We start from the raw sequence: 13685 nt of genomic DNA on the forward strand, positions 1-13685 counted from the left end.
GGTTTTAGTGGAGTAGGACTAGCTGGAAGGACCCTAGAGTATTTTTTTGCACTGATGTAACTGTGATGTAGATTTGACCTAGTGAAAACAATCTGCACAACGCTGCCAGATGCATAGCTGCCAGCTGTGTTCCTCTCTCCTTTGCAGCGTTGTGTTGGGTGCTCATTCAGTCCCTTAGGGAGCAGCACAACAACCAGAGAAAGACTGACTCAGCAAAAAAAAGCTGAAGAATTTTCTATCCACTATATGGCCTAGATTGAAGTGAGATGTCAGAAAGTCAGAATTAAACCAGAGGAAGTGGATTTCAATAGCTCTGGAGTGTTAAAGGAAATAATCTTGTCTTCCCTAGCCGCTACTTTTCTTTATGCATGAAATTTAGCTTCAGTACCCCTATCTCTGAGGGACTACATACTTCCTCCTACTATTTGCCTTTGGATAGAAGCTATCTTCAAGTGATGAGTAATCACAGAAACATGCCCATTAGAAAAGCTCCTCATGATCACCAAGTCCAAACAATATCCCTGGTCCATAAGGTTCACATTAAACCATATCCCTAAGCACCATATCCAGATGACTTTTAAACACATCCAGGTTCGGTGACTCAGCCACCTCCCTGGGCAGCCAAGACAAGTTCTTTGCTCGCAGAGCTGAAGGGCCACTGCTTACAAAAATATAACTGCTCTGATATGTATTCCCCATTTACAGACAAAGGAACTGGAAATGTAAGCATCAAGGAAGCAGCTATGTTAAATCATTTCGGTTTGGTTTGCATCTTTAGTGTTATATATGTGTGGTTCAATTCAGTCATTTATTGTGTGTTTTTAAAGTAACAGAAAAGTCAGATTTTGGAATGATAATATCAAGAAACAGCCAAAGGACACACTTCTTAGTTTAAAGCTTGGATTCCAAAGTCACTAACACAATTAATTATGAAAACACTTGTAGAGGGTAGCACTGCAGGTTAATGAATAATTCTCCTTTAAATTCTTTCAGCAGTGTTTTCCAAGAGTAATCTTTATGGTGTAACATGATATTGAATTCCTTTTTATTATTTCCTCTCTTTTGATTTAATTAATTTTGGGGAAGACTATCTGTTTTCATAGAATGTTGTAGAAAGTATGAGGTAAATTATTGCAAAAGCTTACTTACTATTTTCCAAACTTCACCTCTTACACAAGAGGAAAAAAGAGTAATTTAACTCTTTGTAAGAAGAGTTCCATTTCTTAATTTACTTTGAGGAGAACACTATAAAATATCACTATGTTAAGTCATGAGTGATTCAGAACTGTGTCAATTCTACAGGAGTCTTATTTATTTTTATTACCTTTGGATTAAGCACTGAATCATAGAATCATAGAACTGCCTGGTTGAAATCTTCAGATCATTGAGTCCAACCAATGTCTCCCTGTACACAACAGTTAGATTGTGTCCATAAGCACCTCATCCAGACACCTCTTAAATACCTCCAGGGATGGTGACACTACCACTTACCTGGGTAACCCATTCCAGTGCCCAATTAGACTGGATGCAGAACTTTTTCCTAATATTTAGTCTGAACCTCCCTTGGTGCAACTTGAGACCATTTTCTCTCATCCTAGCACTTGTTACCTGGGAGTAGAGACCTGGCCCCACCTTACTACAGCCTCCTTTCAGGTAGTTGTAAAGAGCAACGATGTGTCCATTCAGCCTCCTTCAGGCTGAACAGCCTCAGCTCCCTCAGCCTTTCCTCATTAGACTTGTATTCAGGATCCCTTACCAGCCTCATTGCCCTCATGTGGACACACTACAGCACCTCCATGTTAAAATATGTGGAAATTACATATTCTTATCAATGAAATGCTAATTTACTTTCATCAAAAGTGGCAGATAGCCAGTGAGGAAATATGCAACAAAGAAATGTGAGAGAAACTATCAGGGATGATATTATCAGTGATGATAAACTATCACTGCAAAGCTTGAATCTCACATGGGTTGATTGGCTAGAGATGAAGTTTAGGTACACAACTTTGGGTTATTGTTTGTCTTATTTTTTTCATAGCAGATGTTCCAGGCCTTATAAAAAAAAAAAAATCTGGCAGCTGTTACGCTTTAAAATTCCTTTTTTTCTTCTTATTGTTGTATTTCCCACTAAATTGTGTTCTCCCTAAGTTGGTCGAATGGCCACTTTCATAAATAGGATACAACATTACAGTTTATCCACAGATAGCTCATATGTTGCATTTAGGTATTTCAGTCTACTGTTTTTCACAACTGACTTGAACTCACTAGTATTATTGGAACAGTGTAGTTGTAAGCACTGTCAAATGAGTCTCAATATATATGAATGATGTCTTAAAAAATTGTATATAAGAATTTTTTTTCCTCAGGAACTGATCTTTCCTGTGAAATGCTATCCCCCTTAAAGTGAGGGTGTACTTTTTCTGCCTGTTTAGTCATGGATGAGGCACTTAGTGCCATGGTCTAGTTGACTGGCTAGGGCTGGGTGCTAGGTTGGACTGGATGAGCTTGGAGGTCTCTTCCAACCTGGTTGATTCCATGATTCCATGACTGTTACGCTCTTCTAATGATGTTGGACAACTGCAGAACCGTCATCGTGCTTGCTTACAAAGCTAAGAAAATATGTAAGTTACAATTTTAGGTGCTTTTTGGGTGCAAAGAATCCAATTTCTTTTTTTAATTAAGCATACTGTGAGTGATTTCTTGAAGCCCTCTAATCCCTACTAGAAAGCCTAGTATCACATATTGTACATTTTACTTACAAGCAATATGAAAATGGTCTTAGAATCATAGAATCAACCAGGTTGGAAGAGACCTCCAAGATCATCCAGTCCAACCTAGCACCCAGCCCTAGCCAGTCAACCAGATCATGGCACTAAGTGCCCCATCCAGGCTTTTCTTGAACACCTTCAGGAAGGACGACTCCACCACCTCCCTGGGCAGCCCATTCCAATGCCAATCACTCTCTCTGGGAAGAACTTCCTCCTAACATCCAGCCTGTACTTTCCCCTGCACAATCTAAGGTGTCACTTGCTATTAGATTATCATTAATGTGTTAACAGAAGACACATTATGAAAGTGAATGCTGCATTTTTAAGGTTTTGGGTGCAAAGAATCCTTTTTTTTTTTAGTTAAGCATACTGTGAGTGATTTCTTGAAGCCCTCTAATCCCTACTAGAAAGCCTAGTATCACATATTATACATTTTACTTACAAGCAGTATGAAAATGGTCTTACAATGTTTCACTTGCTATTAGATTATTATTATTGTGTTAACAGAAGACACATTATGAAAGTGAATGCTGCATTTTTTAGTTTTCCTGGTGTGTTTAAGTGTATAATGTTATTTATTTACAGACACTGCTCTTCCAGATCCTCCATGAAAACACCAGTGACCTGATCTTTAATCAGATAATCCCATTAATTTGAATGAGCTTTTCATTAATAGTCTTAAAGTTAAGTAAGTCCTCTTTCATTTGTGCAATCAGAACCTAAGATGGGATCCTATTGATTAACCTTGATTCTCCTTCCCCTTCTCTTACTGGTGTTATGGCTTGAACATTAAATATTCATTTATCTGCCTGTTCCTGGGAAGTTGCTTGAGCAAAAATGGGAGCTAAAAGCTCCACAAGAACAGAGTAATGTTGCATATACAAAGTCTATGGCAGTTCAGTGTAAGAAGTGTATTTAATGCATTTTGCAGTTCAAACCTCAGTATCAACTGGTGCATGAAAATTGTCAGCTTTGTACAACCTGAATGTGTCTTACAACCTGAATGTGTCTTACAACCATGATTAAGATTTTTGACCTGTACTTAGTTTCAATTCAAATTCAAACCCAGATACATTTGCATTCACAGATTATTGGAGGCTTATTTAAGGGACATAGTGGTCAAGGATAAGGAAAAGGCTAAAGTACTTAATACCTTGTTTGCCTTAGTTGTTAATAGTAGGACCAGCTGCTCACTAGATATCTTGATCTCTGAGGTGAAAGATAGAGATGGGCAGCAGAAAGAAGCCCCCAAAGTCCAAGAGGAGATGGTTAGTGACGTGCTGCACCACTTATACATACGTAGGTCTATGAGGCTGCATGGCATTCACCCAAGGGTACTGAGGCAGCTGGTGGAAGTGCTCACCAAGCCACTTCTCATCATTTACCAGCAGTTCTGGCTAAGTGTGAAGGACCCAGCTGAGTTGTGATAGGCATGTGTGATGCCCATCTAGAAGAATGGCTGGAAGGAGGACCTAGGGAACTACAGAAATGTCACTCTGACCTCGATGCTGGGGAAGGTCATAGAGCAGGTTATCTTGAGTGCCATTATGCAGCATGTGAAGGGCAACCAGATGATCAGACCCAGTCAGCATGGGTTCATGAAGGGTAAGTCCTGCTTAGCAAACCTGATTTCCTTCTACAACAAGGTGACCCACTTAGATGAAAGAAAGGCTGTGGATATTCTTTATCTGGACTTTTGTCAAGCCTTTGACACTGTTTCCCACAGCAGCCTCCTGGAGAAACTGGCTACTCATGGCTTGGATGGGTGGGTGATTTGCAGGGTTAAGAACTGGCTGGATGGCCAGTCTCAAAGAGTGATCATGAATGGAGTTAAATCCCATTGGCAGCCAGTCACACAGCCTTAAGCTGCAACGGAGCAGGCTTAGGATGGATGTGAGAAAGAAGGTCTTCACAGAAACAGCAATTGGCCATTGAAATGGGCTGCCCTGGGAGGTGGTGGAGTCCTTGGAAGTGTTTAAAAGGAGGAGGGATGAAGCACTTAGTGCCATGGTTTAGTTAATTAGAAGGTGATAGGTTGAACCCTCTACCTTACCTCAGACTTTGCCTTATGCTCAAGGTAGTTTGGAAGTTTGGCAAGGGGGGTTAGGAAGCAGATGGATTAGTCAGGCAGGTTAGAGAGAGAAGTGCAGCCCAAAAAGCTCAGAGAGAGACTCCCTTATCTATGTTCTCATTCTTCTACATCTCAGCAAGCCTGTGAGTGCAGCAGACAACACCATTGTTTCCTTTTCACAGCCTGTAATCTAATTCTTCACACCAAAATGTTCTGTCTAGCTTCAAAGTAGCACATTCTGTTCGGGTTTCACACCACACATCCCTTTCTGAATTTGCAATACATTCCTCTTGGAATTTGCAGCAGAGCAAGCTAGAGAACTCACAAACATGATTTCTTGGGAGACTGGGAACTTTCGATACCTGTAGTGTCTGCACCCATGGAAGACACAGGAGCTGGTTGTTGCCTACTATACATCATGCAGTTTTCATGTAGATGTTTCCTGATAGCAAACCTAATTATCAAGATTTGGGGACTCCTCCAACATAAGAAAAAATTTCAACCATAAGATACTCAGAAAATCCATTCTGCTACTCAGCCTTGCCCCTGGGGCAAAAAAATCAAGGAAATGCTTAATGCTTCTGTGCGTGTCTAAACCAAAGTGACAACAAAAATCCCTACTGCTAGAAACAAGGCTCTTATTTCTTTAAAAAGAACATTTAAAACCTGGCAGCTAGAGCTGCATTTACTCAGTCTGTTCAGACAGCCTTCTGTAAGGCAGCTAGTATTTTTCTAATTAGTACACATTTCTTCCTTGCCAAGGTAACAAATAGACATAGCTCAGATATTTATCTATTTCTAACAGTAATTATTGATTTTAAAGTCCAACACTAAATTACACTGTTTTTTTGTTTTATTTATTTGCTACTTATAGGCAGATATCTTTTTAAAATTAAGCTCAGTATACACATTTCAAGAGTAAAGAAGGCTAAGCATAGAGTCATCGAATCAACCAGGATGGAAGAGACCTCCAAGATCATCCAGTCCAACCTAGCACCCAGCCCTAGACAATCAACTAGACCATGGCACTAAGTGCCTCATCCAGGCTTTGCTTGAACACCTCCAGGGATGGTGACTCCACCACCTCCCTGGGCAGCCCATTCCAATGCCAATCACTCTCTCTGCCAACAACTTCCTCCTAACATCCAGCCTAGACTTCCCCTGGCACAACTTGAGACTGTGTCCCCTTGTTCTGTTGCTGGTTGTCTGGGAGAAGAGACCAACCCCACCTGGCTACAACCTCCCTTCAGGTAGCTGTAGACAGCAAAGAGGTCTGCCCTGAGCCTTTTCTTCTCCAGGCTGCACACCCCCAGCTCCCTCAGCCTCTCCTCATAGGGTTTGTGTTCCAGGCCCCTCACCAGCTTTGTTGCCCTTCTCTGGACACCTTCCAGCACCTCAACATCTCTCTTGAATTGAGGAGCCCAGACCTGGACACAGTACTCAAGGTGTGAGTACAGGGGCAGAATAACCTCCCCATAATGAAAGACTGAGTGCAGCCAAAGACAAATCGAGTTGGTATAGTGCAGAAGAAAAATATTTTTAGGGAAATGATGAGAAAACAGAATTTTAGAAATAGTAAAGCTTTATAGCTGACAGTGATTGTAGTGTGTTTGGCAGAAGTAATGTCACAGGAAACATCAAAGACTTCAGGAGATCCCAGTTAAAGTGTGATGTGAAAAGACACGTTTTCAGATACAGACTTCACATTTAGAGTCAACATATATGGATATCTCTTCCTTCCTTACAATATTTATTTCTATAGCTGCATTAAGAGAAATCCTCAACTGCCAGTAACCATGGAATATAGCTCTTACTCACCTTTATGTCTTTAAAAATGGTTCATTTTCTTCAGTGTTTGATTTGTGAGTGGTATTTTAACTTCTGAAGAGGACTTCCTTTGGGTTTTTGTGACATCTATGATTCCTTTTATATTTGAACTGAAGTGTATAGATTCAAGGAATGACATTATTCATCAGCTGCAGAAGTTGATTCACTTGTATTCCTGTGAAACAGTGATTAGGGACTAACTGACCTTAATTATAGGGTTAATTGAATGTATTTTCAACTAAAATAATGAACCAAGCCTGAAAAATATGTAATACAATCTATGGAGATCTCAAATGGAGACAGGGGCCCTGGAGTGTTACAGGAGACCTTTAGGATTTCCTTTGTCTTTCTGAGAAGAAATGCCAGGTCTTCCTTAGCAGCTGCAGGAAAGATGTGGCCTGACCCTCTGACTGCAGACATCAAAAACTAATACAGTGCAAAAACCATGATTATTTCCAGGCTCCAAATGGCAGTGGTCAGATACTGGGATGCCCTACAGAGATCTCCAAATAATAATGACTGTGTGGTTTGCTGTGTTTTGTATTTCATCCCCTTATTATTTCCTCTTTCAGGCTCCTCCATCTTCCCATCTTCTTGTTTCCTCCCAGGTGACCTCATTGTGGCCTTTCAGTATCTGAAGAGAGCCTACAAAAAGCTGGGGCAGGACTTTTTAGGATATCAGGGAGTGACAGGACTAAGGGGAATGGAGTAAAGCTGGAGATGGGTAGGTTCAGACTGGATGTGAGGAAGAAGTTGTTGAGCATGAGAGTGGTGAGAGGCTGGAATGGGTTGCCCAGGGAGGTGGTTGAGGCTCCATCTCTGGAGGTGTTTAAGGCCAGGCTGGATGAGGCTGTAGGCAGCCTGATTTAGGGGAGGGTGTCTGTGCCCATGGTAGGGGGGGGTTGGAACTAGATGATCCTTGTGATCCCTTCCAACCCTCACTGATTCTATGATTCTATGATCTATATAATCTCAGCTTTATTTTCCTTCATCATTTCTTTAATGATCCTGTATTAAAAATGGAATAAAAGATCTGTGGCTTTCTCCTCTCTTGCAGAGTATGTAGAAAAAGTTGATTATCTCAGAAACAATGGTGAAAATTTAGATTTTGATTCTAAAGGAAAAGATACCTTGGCCAGTAAAAATGTGGTTTAGTTCTTTTCTCTACTGAAATAAATCACATTAGGCATACTTTCTCAGTGCTCTTGAAACACTGGAAAATAGATGTTTTGAAACTCAAAGTCTACATAGTAAGATGTGCTTAAAAGGTTTGGTGATTTAATACTTTTTTCTGAAACACTGTGCTTTAAGTTTATGTAAGCTAACTTATTTATCACCCTTCTGACCTAAGAAACCTCTATGTACTGCATATTATGTATTTCAAACATTTCTGCATTATTGAGTTAAATTCATCTCAATTTATCTATATGATTTTAAGGAGTTTCAAATGCAGTGCTGAACTCACAGCAAACTCTGGGAGATAAATATTTTTAACTCTACACTGGACCTCTCTTCTCTTTCTTTACTTTTTACCACTTATTTGAGATACTGCTATAACTTAGAGGATCTCTTCCCATTCATTTTTGAGAAATAATTTGTTAGAAAAAACAGTACCTATTGTTTATGCTCAAGTCAGTTGTTCCAGTCTAGGCTGGATGTTAGGAGGAAGTTGTTGGCAGAGAGAGTGATTGGCATTGGAATGGGCTGCCCAGGGAGGTGGTGGAGGCACCGTCCCTGGGGGTGTTCAAGCAAAGCCTGGCTGAGGCACTTAGTGCCATGGTCTGGTTGAGTGGCTAGGGCTGGGTGCTAGGTTGGACTGGCTGATCTTGGAGGTCTCTTCCAGCCTGGCTGATTCTATGATTCCAAGTTCTTTCTATTTAAACTGGGTAATTGCTCATCTAAGTCTCACCTATTTGCTTTGTTCCCTGATTGGACATCCTGACTTTCTAAATAGGAGGAATGACACAAGCGATCACTGAAATCTTTACTCTGTTAGCAAGTGCCTTGGAAAGAGAAAGAGCACAGCAGAAGAACCTCTGACTGCTTTGGGAATGTAAAAGTACCTTTGTGCTGTCCTACATATCTGTATTGTGTTTGATTAGCCTCTAGATAGAAATGTAGATGGATTGCTCCCTGATTGAGAAAGAAGAAAGATATGAGTCAGATTCATGAGTCATCTCTCTGTGTTTCACAGTTATTCCTTTTATAGCAGGTAATGGTTAGCATGACTGCATGCAAGTATAGTTACAGAAATGACAGCTGCATTTTATCTAATTGCTTTGTTAATGTGTTGGAGATCTGTATGGATCTAGTTGCAAAAACTATTCCTTCAGTCGCTGACTGTGGCAGAGCACAGTTTACCTGATGGTGCTGTGTGCCTGCTTACCATGTATGAAGTAGTTTTGCTTGCCAACTGAGGACAGGTTTTGAATCCCTTAATCTTGTTTTAATGTTGTGTTTTCACTGACTGTTCATTGTAGCATTGATTGCCTGCCTACGTGCAGTGATGTTTGTAAACTAAATGTTTTGTGTTGTTCTGTTTGCAAACTTTGTTCAATGAAAGTCATTTCTTTACTCATCTGCACTCTCTTTACTAAAATGTATCAACTCAACAGGGTAACAAATCCATTGGTTTGCAGTGCTTGGTGGTTTCCTGTACCCATTCATGAACAGAAGAATACCTTCTAATAACTCTTTAAGACATATTTTCTGAAATCAATGAGTCATTTAAATCATCTCTACAGTTAGTCACTCACTGGAGCCATTTATTGCTAAAGGCAGCATAGGAGATCACATCTTGCACATCAGCTAACCAAAGCATCAGTTAGATACACTTTTACCAGTCCTGTTATGACAGTAAGACTTGAATTCCATAGTGGTCCTAATGTGTTTGCTGCATAACAGTGCAGGTGAGGATCTTATGTGACCTCATTGCTGTCTACAACTACCTGAAGAGAGGTTGTAGGCTGGTGGGGGTTGGTCTCTTCTCCCAGACAACCAGCAATAGAACAAGGGGACACAGTCTTAAGTCGTGCCAGGGGAGGTCTAGGCTGGATGTTAGGAGAAGTTCTTCACAGAGAGAGTGATTGGCATTGGAATGGGCTGCCCAGGGAAGTAGTGGAGCCACCATCCCTGGAGGTGTTCAAGAGAAGACTGGCTGAGGCACTTAGTGCCACAGTGTAGTTGACTGGCTAGGGCTGGGTGCTAGGTTGGACTGGATGATCTTGGAGGTCTCTTCCAACCTGGTTGATTCTATGATTCTACCTGTTTCTATACTGGCAATGAAAGCTACTTTTCTGATGGGAATTTTAAGGACAGGTAAGGTTTTGTATATAGTGCATTGGTGGTTTGTATGTTAACAAAAAAATAAATAGAAAAGCTGGACACCCCCAAGTTGTTATTGCTTCAAACCTAACCATTCCTCTTTGAAAAGCATTTCTAAAAATTACTGGAAGAGCTCATCTTTATTTTCATAAGCTGAATGTTGGCATGACAAGAATCCTTTATTAGGGCCATGTAGTATCAGTCTCCTTTGCCATATGTGTTGGATTGTTCGCCTAGCTGTAAAGTTGCTCATTTTTGCTCTTTCTAAGTGGTGCCTTTTTTGAACTGTTAATAATTGGATTTCTTTTCAACAAAATTGTGCTGTTGGTTCTTTTTAACTTGCAGATCTGAGGGAAAAAAACAATCTCTGATAGCTTTCCTTTTTATTTTATCCCCACAACAGAATTTCTGGTGTCTTATATGAAAGAACAGTGTTTTTCATAAGACTTTGTTCTGTAGTTATTTCTAGTTTGTAAAAAGGACTTTATGTGAAATGATTTGCTAAGTCAAATAAGAGTTCTAAGTTAGCATAGACATTTACTCTGGTCTTTACCAAAAGTCTGTGTGTTAACTGTGAAAGAGAGCTAAAAGAAGTAATATGTCTTGACACTGTACAGCCACCAGCTGTGTTTGTTGGCATAAAATGGTTCAGAGCATTATCCAAAGCTCTTTTTTTCTCTGTTTCTTTAGGAAACTGATCCAGTTCCAGGATGAGAAAGATAAGCTTTCCAAACAGGAATATATTTACACATAAATATAGCAATAATTTGGGAGTTCAGTATCTCAAGCAGGTATCTTATAGAGAAAACTTCTTTTTTTTGGTGTTGAAGTGAAATTAGTCCAGTTTTCTGTGCTGTTGATACAGAATTATAACATCAAAACATTTCCAATTATTGGAGTTACAATTAAACTACTTGAGAAACATTTGATTTGCTTCCCCCCATCTATTTTTCAGTCTCATACACTTACCTACAATAACACTGCAACAAAGGGGCAAGGCAACAACATGTAATACAGTACAGTTTTGACACTAATTCTGCTAGATTGACTAAAACATGCAGAAGGCACTTTTTGTTAGAAAGGACTGATATTGAGTGTACATCAGATGGCATGAGAAGAAGTTGGTGCTTGGGTTTTTCATGTAAAGCCCCATAGCTCAGCTTTACCAGCCATGGAAAAAGAACAGAAAGCAATGATAGATAAACTATTTTTCCTCACCTACCAAGAAATTTCTTTTCTCCTGCCAATTTCCAGAGGTCCAGAGCAGTATTGCAGATTCTTCTGCTAATCTATCAATCTCTTTTTCAGAGAGATACAATAAAGCAATAACATCCAAATTTTCTTTCTAATGCCAGCCCATTATTCTGTCTTTGGTATCTATATCAATACACCATTACTTCTGCAGTCTCTAACTTTGATGATAGATTAACACAAGAAATGAAGGAAGAAAAATATTTCCATGCCTGATTGCTTATATCTAAATAATGATGTTGATTTAAAGTTGGTTGGGTTTTCATAATGGAAGAATTTGTTCTGACATGGAGGAAATATGGAGGGCAGAGAGCAGAGTGAGAAGTCAGTAAGTCTGCAAGATGCAATTTATTACAAGTTCCATGGCTAATTGTCAATCCACTGTGTGACTGAAAAGCATCCCCAAGGGATGTGACAGAACATGTGTTGAGCTGTGCTGAATGTGCATCTGCAAAACGGGATCATTAAGACCAATTTAAATACATGGTCAATTTGAATGCAGTAGATGGGGGACATTGAGATTCAGAACAAGTCTCTGCTGCTAAGGATGCATCTCCTTATGATGGCAAAGCATACACATTTTTGCATCACTATGCTCATACTGGTTTCCTGGGAATTCATTACAGTGACTTGCTGCCACACTAAGCAGTAACTACTCTGCTGTAATGATTTCCAGCAATGATGTTCAAACTTTCCCACCTCGTGTTATTTAATTATTTATTTGAGTTTTAACTCACTTTGACAGGCTCGTGAGACACAGAACTCATTTTCATGAGGGCTCCCAGGGGACAGGAACAACAGAAGCCTACTCTGCGGTTGCATATGGAATTATAACAAAACCCATAAAATAGGGCACTTGGTCTGAAGCTGCAGATGAGCACTAAGCAGCCAGCATCTCAGTATGTTAGCTTAAGGAAATAATTTAAGGTGTTTCAGAAAGCTCATTCCTTTTTTTTTCAGTCACTCACAGTTCAAGTTAATTTGTTCTTTGATTTACTGTCTACTCTGGGTTAACCATTCAAGGTCTTTTCATCTGTACTTTTCCAGCAGATAAACTTTGATGTCTTTGTGACAGAGATGAGGTTTATTTTGGGGGCAGGTTTGTAATGAGCGTGTACTTTAGGTCTTTAGTGGAGAGTGCTGAGTAAGTAAGAATCAGGACCTTTGTGCTGTGCATTAATTAGGCTTTGCTTTTACAAGATGTTTACCTGGGTGAAAACACTTCAAACAATCTTCACTACGTATCTGTGCTCTTGTAATTGTTGTATTTGTTATAGCAGAAATGATTCTCCAGGGTTCACACACAATTCATAAACAGTTGATGCCTGAACTTAGAAGCATCATAGAATCATCATAGAATCAACCAGGTTGAAAGAGACCTCCAAGATCATGATAATAGCAGGAAATAGATGCCATTGTAATCTTCCTGTTTGCTGTTGTTTTAGAGGGTATTTATTCAGAATAAAGAATTTTAAACATTCCATTTTAAAGGCATTTGTTTAACAGTTAAGCTCTGAATTGAATTAAATAACATAGTAGGTTTGGCAGAAGGCAGATTTAATGCCTCCTAGTTAATGTCAATGCCAAGAACAACAGATTTTTCCTCTTTTTTTTTCTAATGAAGAATGCCTTCATAGTCTGCTGTTTTTCTTCTCCTATTTGTCCTATGTCATATTCAAGCCAGACTCTAAAACAGTTGTCAGGCAACATCTTGATATTTTTAGGTTTGTTGGGGTTTTGTTGTTTTTTTTCTTTGGTTTGTTTTGTATGGATTAATTTTGAGAGGGAGGAGAAACAAAGTTCTGTATAGTAAATCTTGGCTTGTTGGTATCTTTTGCTCTTGTTTCTGTTTACTCTTTTATAAGTCAGGAATTATCCACTGCAACCATCCCCAAAGTTTTCATAAGGGCAAGTTCAGTACTAATGATTTTGAATACAATTTAAATGTGCCATCCTAAGAACCCCCAATGCATTTTACATAGCATTTTTAAGCACACCTTACAGTCTTAAGAACTTCTCCAAGGCATTTCCAAACAAAGGGAAGAAAAGTAATACACTAATGGATAAAACTGCAGCCTTATAATTTCGTGAGGTATGGCTTAATTTTAATGTACATCTGTGGTAGAAATTAGTAATTGGTTATGAATTATTAATATCAATTTATGAATGTTAATTTAAAATTAATATTTAAAAGAATTGGGGAGATTCCCTGAGATTCTTTGGATTTTATGTCGACAGAAAGTAGTTGCACAAAGGATATTTATCAACATGGAATTAAGCAATTTAATCAATGAACTCCTGCCCATCTGCAAGGAACTGGAGTTCTTCCTTTACTTCAGTGTAACCCAGTATCAGAATTGAGTAATAGCAGTGGGGGAAAAAAAAGTCTTTTTGGGGGTATTTCTCATGTGCAGAGGTCTTGAAGTATTCATTCATTATTCTGA

At 39.4% G+C, this 13685-nt stretch overlaps 1 protein-coding gene across 9 annotated transcripts in view; it reads left to right on the plus strand.

Annotated features, from left to right (window-relative positions):
• CDH18 (cadherin 18) overlaps positions 1-13685 on the plus strand; it is a 200383-nt gene that overhangs the window by 112308 nt on the left and 74390 nt on the right. For 5 of the 9 annotated variants that reach the window (XM_064161186.1, XM_064161187.1, XM_064161185.1 and 2 more), the window contains one exon: positions 3354-3456. The exons of 3 other annotated variants lie outside the window; for them this stretch is intronic. The gene's annotated coding sequence lies outside the window, so the exon portion shown is untranslated. Of the gene's footprint in view, positions 1-3353; positions 3457-10696; positions 10782-13685 lie in introns of those variants that run through there. One more of the 9 variants, XM_064161189.1, reaches the window with a different exon arrangement.

The sequence above is a fragment of the Pogoniulus pusillus genome, chromosome 21 (genome assembly GCF_015220805.1).
Source record: "Pogoniulus pusillus isolate bPogPus1 chromosome 21, bPogPus1.pri, whole genome shotgun sequence".
NCBI lineage: Eukaryota > Metazoa > Chordata > Aves > Piciformes > Lybiidae > Pogoniulus > Pogoniulus pusillus.